The following is an 8,629-nucleotide window of genomic DNA, read 5'->3' on the forward strand; positions in this document are numbered from 1 at the left end:
TGAAGCCTCTGAATCCTTGCCTCTGAGGAGCTGTCTGGTTTGACCCTTTCCAGGATCTGTTTGTTTTCCTAGCAGTCCATGGTACCCTCAATACTCTTCACCAGCACCACAGCTCAAAGGCATCAATTCTCCTTCTATCCTCCTTAGTCATTGTCCAACTCTCTGATGCATAACAAGTGATTGCAAAGACCATATAGCCTGTATCAGATGTACCTTAGTCTCCAGAGTGACACCATTGCTCTTCAATACCCTGGAAAGGTCCGTAATATGTGTTTTTATCTCCTCGCTGCTGGTGCCAAGAGTGTTGGCCATGGAGCCAAGCAAACTAAAGTTGTTAACAATCTCAGTCTCTTCACCATCCATCCTGATGCTGCCAATAGTGCCAATTGTGCTAATGGGAGATGTATACTTGGACCAAGAGTCAGTCATCAGATCAGAGCAGGGAAACACTGCATGGTTCAAAATTGGGAAAGGTGTACACCAGGTATGTGTCCTATCTCCATGCCTTTTCGACCTGTATGCAGAACAGATTATCTGAGAGGCTGGGCTCTATGAGGAGAAGTGTGGCATTAGGATTGGTGGAAGATCTATTAACAATCTGTGTTATACAGATGATACAACCCTGCTTGCTGAAACTGAGGAGGACCTCATGCACTTGTTGCAGAGGGTCAAGGACTGCAGCGTTCAGTATGGATTGAGGCTCAATATCAAGAAGACAAAGATTCTCACCACTGGAAACAGCATATAGTGATAACAAATATTTGCATCTTCAACTTCAGTTTCTCATCAGTGATATTATTGAGAGATAATTTTTGTTAAAAACATAGGGAAATTTCTATACCTTCTATAAAGTTTAGTAGCATCTCTGACTTCTGTAAACTAGATGCCAGTGCAAAAATCAAGTGTTTTTAGAAGTTATTAAATATTCTCTGAGAGGCATAATGTCTTCTCTTGGGATCCACTGTTCTACGTATTTTTCTTTCATTTACTACAAGAACTTTGACAACAATAAATACTCCTTGGAGGCAAGGATTCTGGGGCTTCGTCTGACATATTTTGGACATGTGGTAAGGAGGGACAGATCTTTAGAGAGGGACATCGGTGCTAGGTAGAGCAGAGGGTCAGCACAGGAGGGGAAGGCCCTCTATGAGGTGGATTGATTCAGTGACTGGGGTAATCAGGATGGGTGTGTCAGAGGTAATGCAATTGGCACAGGATAGAGCAGGGTTTAGGGCTGTTGTACATAGGGTCGCTATGAGTTGCAAACGACTTGACGGCACATAACAACAACATTCTGGGTGTTACCACTGATTGATTTTTTGTTTCCTGTTTTCAAAATCTTCATAGCCCAAGAAGTGTGCTTACTCTGTCTGTTCAAGAAAATTGAAGTGAAGGCTTCATGTAGTTGCTGTTAGATGCCATTGAAATCAACTCAAACTCATAATGACTTAATGGGCAACAGGATGAAACCCTGTCTGATCCAGTGAAATCTTCACCATTACTCCTATGCTTAGCCTATTGCTGCAGTCACTCAGTTGATCAACCTCATTGTGGGCCTTCCTCTCTTTTGTTGAGCCTACTTTACCAACTATAATGTCTTTCTCTCTAGGGATTGGCTTTGGATAACAAGTGTAAAGTATGTGGCATGAAGTCTCTTCACTTCTAAGGCACATTCTGGCTGCATTTCATCTGAGATGTATTTGTTTGTTCTTTTGTCAGATCATCAAATATTCTACACTTTGTGAATACCACAAATCAATGTCATAAATTCTTCATCAGTCTTCCTTATAGGCTGTCCAACTTTCACATGCACATGAAGCAATTGAAAAGGCCCTGGCTTAGATCAGGCACACCTTAGTCTTTAAAGTGTCATACATACTCTATAGCACTTTAAAAAGATCCTATGGAGCAGATTTGATCAATATAATATGCCACTATTTGTTTCACTGGTGTTGTGTATCCAAGAAACCCAAAATCATTCACAGTGTCATTATTTTCATAGGCAAATAATCTATTTCTAAGGGACATAATGACCTTCAATATTTTTAACCTGTTTTATAAGACACATTTTTGACAGGAAAAGTGCTTTGACTTTTCATTATCTGCAAGCAAAATAGTTTTATCAGCACACTGTAGGTAGTGGATCAGCCATCTTTTTTTTCTTTATATAATCCAGATTCTAAGTTTATTAACTTGGCATATAGACTGAACAGGTACCAAAAAAGGTTATAATTGTAATTTATCCTTCTGTATTTATCTTTCTTGATTTTAAAATATACCGCATTCTCTTCTTCTCTATGTTTCTGGTTTTTGGTCTAGGTAATACTGCAGCCTTTTAAAGTTATTTTCAGTAATATTTTACCATTTTTTATTGTTTGATAACTTCTATATTCTGCTGGATCATTTGTTTTTGTAATGAGTATAAATCTATCTATCTATCTATCTATCTATCTATCTATCTATCTATCTATCAATCATCTCTTCCAGTCAATAGGCTAGATGTTTTCCAATTTTATTGGCATAGATTAATGAGCATTTTCAGGGATTACTGTTTGTTGCATCACTTCATTTGGTAATCCATCAATCTCTGGAGAGTTACTTTTTTGCCAATGCCTTCAGTGCAGTCAGGGGTTTTCCTTCAATATTTTTGGCCCTTTTTAACAGGCTACTTTCTGAAACTCGTTGCTGTTCAGTTGGAACTTATTCATAGCTTACCCTCCACAAAGCTTTAATAGGGAGTAGATTGCCCACTTTTGTCCCATAGAAGAGCTGGTATATTTGAGACAGTTACCTTCATCTTGGGACTGAAACTCCCTACCTGTGAGGGTACCTGAGCTCCCTACCACAAGATCAAGAGTAAACATTATGAAAGACGGAGAAAGGATTGAAATTTTCAATGATTTCATTTTTTCTTAGACTAATACTCAACACATTTGATACCAACAGTTAAGAAATCAGGAGACATACTGCATAGGGCAAATCTGCTGTAAAGGACCTCTCCAGAATACTGAAAAGTAATATCTATCAGTTCGGAGATTAAGGTGAACCTGATTGAGGTTGTGGTCTTCACAATCATCAGCTCTGTATCAGAGAGCTGGACAGTGAATAAAGATGATAGAGGAAGAATTTATTATTTTGAGTTGTTGTGCTGGAGAAGAGTACTGAATATCCCAATAACTGCAAAAAGAACAAATAGATATATCTTGGAGAAGATGCAGTCAGAATTCTCCTTTGAGGCAAGGATGGTGAAGCTTCATCATTCATACTTTGGACATGTAGGTAGGTGAGGCTATTCCTTGGAAAAGGAAATTATGCTTTGAAAGATGGAGGGTCAAAAAAGGAGAGTAAACTCCCAATGATTTGACTGAGATAATGATTGTAGTAATGGGCTCAAGTGTGTCAGAGATGATGAAGATAGGACAGGATATGGTAAGATTCAAGTCAGCTATTTATAGTGTTGTTATGAAATGTATTTAACCTGGCTTCACCTAACAAGAACACCAATAACTTCCTGTCATGGTTCAGTGCCAACTAATTTGTTTTGGTGTAGTAACTGCATATTTCTTCCATCTTCTTTTAGTGCTACCTGGATCATTCAATATTTGACCCATAGACTCCTTCAGTATTATAATTTGATGCTTAGATTTGGTCTCCAGTTCTTTCAAGGACTGAGGAAACACTGAGCATGTTCTGCCCTTCTCGGTTTTCTAACTGTAGATCTTTGTACATTTCATTATATTGTTTTGTACTTTTGATCAAACCTTTAAAATATTCTGTTGACTTATTTATTTTTCTACAAACTAGAGTATATTTTAGTGTCCCTATTAGCTTAATTTCTGGGTTCCTTTTTTTCTTTCTTTCTTTCCTATATTCTTAATAATGTTTTGGGGTTTTTTTCCATGTATGTATCTTTGATGTTATTCCACAGCTCATCTGGTCTTTCAGTTATTAGTGTTAGTGCATCAATTCTATTCTTCAAATGGTCTCTATCTAGGTAAGATATATTCAGCTATATATGAGTTCTTGAGAACTTGTTGGAATTTTCTTCAGCTTAAATATGAACATGCATAAGGGCAATTGAAAATCATTACAAATACTGCCAGGAACTCTCACGACTTATCTGTATTACTAAAATTATATTTTTCAATTACTAATCCCTCTTAATTTCCAGACTTCGCATTTTAATCACCAATTATGAATGCACTCTGAATTGCATTATGTTATCTATTTCAGGTTGCCAAAGTTGGTATATATCCTCAATTTCTTCATCTCTGACTTCAGTGGTTTGCATGTATATTTGTATAATGTTGCTGTTTTGTTATGTGCTATTGAATTGGAATCCAATCATAGCTGGTCCTGCAGTGGGTACATCACAGAGGAGGAGATTACCCATGTTTTTCCCAGGGAGCAGCCAGTGAATTTGGACCACCCGTCTTTGGATTGGCAATACAACTCCTTACTACAAAGCTACCAGAATATTGACTATTAGTGTTTTATGTGTATGCTTGAATAATAGTTGTATTGATACATCTTTCTTGAATGGTGACAGTTATTATCTTATTATTTATAGTGTTGTACTTCCAGTGGATTTTCAGAGGTTGTGAATCGCACAGGAGGAGATAGCCCATTTTTTCCACATAGAGCAGCAGGTGAATTTGAACCATGTACCTTTGGTTTAGCAGCACAACTTCTTACCACTAGGCCACCTGAGATTAGTTGTTAGTAATTTATCTTGTAGATAAGATGCTTGTAGGAAATCGAGTTCTTCACAGAAAAGGCCCGGTGAGACATCTATGGTTTTCTCAATTTTTATCTGCTTTGAGCTCAAGTCTGTTTCTTTTAGATTACCTACCCTAGCACCATGGTACCTGAGCTCCTTATTGACATTAAAATAGTTATTAAATCATAAAATCACATGTGCAGCACTCTGTGAATATATACATATAAATATTTCTGGATATTCTTTTTAAGAACACATAGAATAAAAATTAGGAGAAAAGCAAACTGAAATTTTCTCTGTCCTTTTCTTCCCATACAGTCCATTTCTAACATTAGTTTAAATGTGATCCACTTTCATCTATTCTTGGAAAGTACAAATAAAAAAAAGTCAGCTTTCAAATTTCCCTTATAATATACGCCACATCACTAACTGCCTTGCAGGCAATAACAGCAGAAAAAACATTCATGACATTTTATTTGTGGCTATCAACCATCAGGGAGGAGAAAATAATACTTTGGCTTCTCCAAGGGAGAAAAAGCTTCTGGAAAAACACTAGCAAGTGTTTAAATAATTATGATCACACATGCATAAAATTAAACATTCTTAGAAATGCATCATGGTGATTTTTTTTTTACTGTGGGATAAATAAGGAACAGATTTTTTTTAAGTTTTATTGGGGACATTTTATAAATCACAATACACTGAACTTCACCACATGAGTCATATTGGACAGCTGCCATCTTCAGCTCTCTTGAATTCAGAAAGTAACTGTTGGCCTATGAAAACATCTGGGGCTCAAAGCTTTGGGATGGAACAGTGCAAGTCCCTTCAGGAAAGCTTTCTCAGTAAAGGGAACAGGAGTGTGTACACACTTCAGAGGGATTTTGTAGTATGCACTCGTCAGAGGCATTGGCTTAGAGTTTTAGGATCTGAGAAAGCCAATGTGAGTCTGAAAAAAAGAGTTGCAAGAACCTCATGAAATCAATCAGTGAGAATCAGGGAACCAAATTATGCTCTGTGTCTTTTTTTCTGTTATTTTTCTATGTGGTTTCTTAGGGTAAATGTACATCTTGGAAGTGAGTGGATCTTGGCCTTCTAGAGTAATGATGAAGAAAGTAGAAAAAATTTGGAAAAAGTAGGTTCTTGAGGACACATGCAAAGGAGTAAAGGAAATTGGTTTCCACATCCAAGGTGCTGCCTGGCTAGCTTAAAGGGGACTTTTCTTTTTTTAAGACGACAAGCATAGAGGCTAACAGGTGCATAGCTCTGTTGAATAGTCATGTGGTGGAAAGGGATCTCATAATCACAGAATTGGCAATGCTTTAGACTACCAGAAAAGGGGTCCCTTAACACTGGGCCTCTGTTCATCAGCTTCCAAAGATGAAATCTCCTGTTCCTTGGAGGGAAGTAAGAATAAGGAAGAGGTGGGTGTGTAGGTGTGTGTACATACATAGACACAAACACACACACACACACTTAATTTTCTACTAGTTCATTTACAAAATATGAAAACATTGTATAACCCCATGATTAATCCCCCCCTCACCCTATACATGCACATGACACATATATTTCTCTTTAGCATGAATATTTTCTTTCTGAATAGTTCAGGATGCCTTAAGATGAAGATTTGTTATTCATGAAGCATAATTACCTATATGATTTTAATTCTTATTTAAAACATTGTTGTTGTTGTTGTTTGCCTCTGAGTCAAGCACAACTCATAGTGACCCTATGAACAAAAGGCCTGAAGCCCCTCTACAACTATCGACATTTATCAAAGTTCATAGAGTTTCTGGAGGCATGTTTAGAAAGTGGATGCCACTCCTGCTTCCAAACCTGTCACAGTATGTTATTTGCTGAGTCACCTGCAATGTATAGCTACCCTCTGTACATCAGCTCTGAACCCTTCCCTGTTCTGAGCCAGTCTCACTAATTCTGACACACCAACCCCCATCGACCAAGAGTGCCAGCCCTGGGAGAAGACTTTCTTTCTCCTTCAATCCTGGAGGAAAGTCTTTTCCTTCAGCATCTGTGGGCCTGGAATTCCTTGGAGATCATTTCTTGGCCCTCCTCTGTGTGGGAGAATTTCCCAGCACAGGGACATGTGTCTATCAGTCAAGTGCAGAAGTACCTCCTGCTCAGTTACTCTCTCCTATTAGCTCTTACATTACAAATGAGAACTGTGACATAGTAGTATATTTTGTACAACATCAAAAGGATAAAGATTCTCACCACTGGACCAACTGACAGCACTATGATAGATGGAGAAGAGAGTAAGACTGTTAACAATTTCAGCTTACCTGGCTCCACAATCAACGCTCTTAGCACCAGCAGCCCGGAAATCAAACAATGAATTGCACTGGGAAAATGTGCTGTCAGGGACCTCTCCAGAGTGCTGAGAAGCAACAATGTCAGTCTAAAGACTAAGGTGTGCCTGATTGGGCCATGGTCTCTTCAATTACATCAGAGAGGTGGACAATAACTAGAAGCAGAAGAAGAATCAATACTTTTGAGTTGTGGTGCTGGAAAACAGTCTTGAACATACTATGGACCACCAAGAAAACAAATAGGTCTACCTTGGTGAGGATGAAACCAAGTTTCTCCATGAAGGCCAGGATTTTGAAGCTCTGTCTCATATGACTTGGACAAGTGGCCAGGAGGGACAGATCCTTGGAGAAGGACATCATCCTCAGAAGGGTAGAGAAACAGTACAGGAGAGGAAGAGACCCTGGATGAGACAGATTGATACAGTGGCTGGGACAATGAAGATAGGTGTGCCAGCGTCACTGAGACTGGTTTAGGACAGGGCAGGCTTCATAGCTGTTCTATACTGGGTCACTATGATTCTCAGACAACTTGGCAGTATATAACAACAACAACAGTGTATTTTGTAAGAAAATACATGCTATTCCTTTCTTTGACGTTTTACAGGGCAGATTAATAAATAAACCGTATAACCAGTGGATTACTTGTGTTTACCATTTACCAATTTCTAATTGCTTACTAGTTTTTCCATTTCTGTCAGGGACTGTTAATTTGAACAGAAGCTGTGATTTTGTAGGAAGTTGCTGCAGGGATGGGACAAAGATAGATGCCAACCGTATCTAGAAGCAATGCCTTTGATGTGGTAAAAAAAAAAGAAATAAAATGTGCAATTGTTCACTACAGATTAGTAAGTAAACACAAGTAAGCCATGACCTTACTTACTGTGTAACCCAACACTGAATTCTTTTGGCTTTATAAATGTGTATTATGAGTGTAATTTGTATGAAACTATGGATGCCCAGAGATATATAAAACTAAGTTACATTACCAGAAAAACAAGTTATTTTTGGCTCACATTTGTTCTGTTTGGGGAACAAAAGGCGCCCGTTGAGTGTTTCAAGTCTATTATTCCTAAGAGCCGTTATTCTGCACACGTCATTAACCCTTCCTTCTCATCAAGACTCCACTACTTACTAAGTCTACCTGGTTATGAGAATAATACAAGAGACATGATGCAGAATTAGCAGCCATTGAAATTATGCTTTGTTTTTCGTGTTTTTTTTATTTATAAAAATATTAAACACCACTGCTCTCTTAAATTTTATTAAGGAAAAATACAAAATTGTTAAAAATTCTGTTGCAAAACTGTGCCTTTTTAGAAAACATCCATATGGTACTCAATTAAAAGTTTAATGATATTCTTGCTGGTTTTACTAGGAATACGAATTTGAGTATTTCCATGGATGAGGTAACACTGAACAATTATAATTAAATATGCATCTGAATTTCAGGCTATGTTGTTGTTGTTGTTGTTGTTATGTGCCGTCGAGTTGCCTGCGACTCATAGCGACCCTATGTACAACAGCCCTAAACTCCGCTCTGTCCTGTGCCAATCGCACTGTCTCTGACACTCCCATCCCA

This window comes from Elephantulus edwardii, unplaced genomic scaffold (assembly GCF_000299155.1).
Source record: "Elephantulus edwardii isolate Elephantulus edwardi_28Jun2011 unplaced genomic scaffold, EleEdw1.0 scaffold00090, whole genome shotgun sequence".
Classification (NCBI taxonomy): domain Eukaryota; kingdom Metazoa; phylum Chordata; class Mammalia; order Macroscelidea; family Macroscelididae; genus Elephantulus; species Elephantulus edwardii.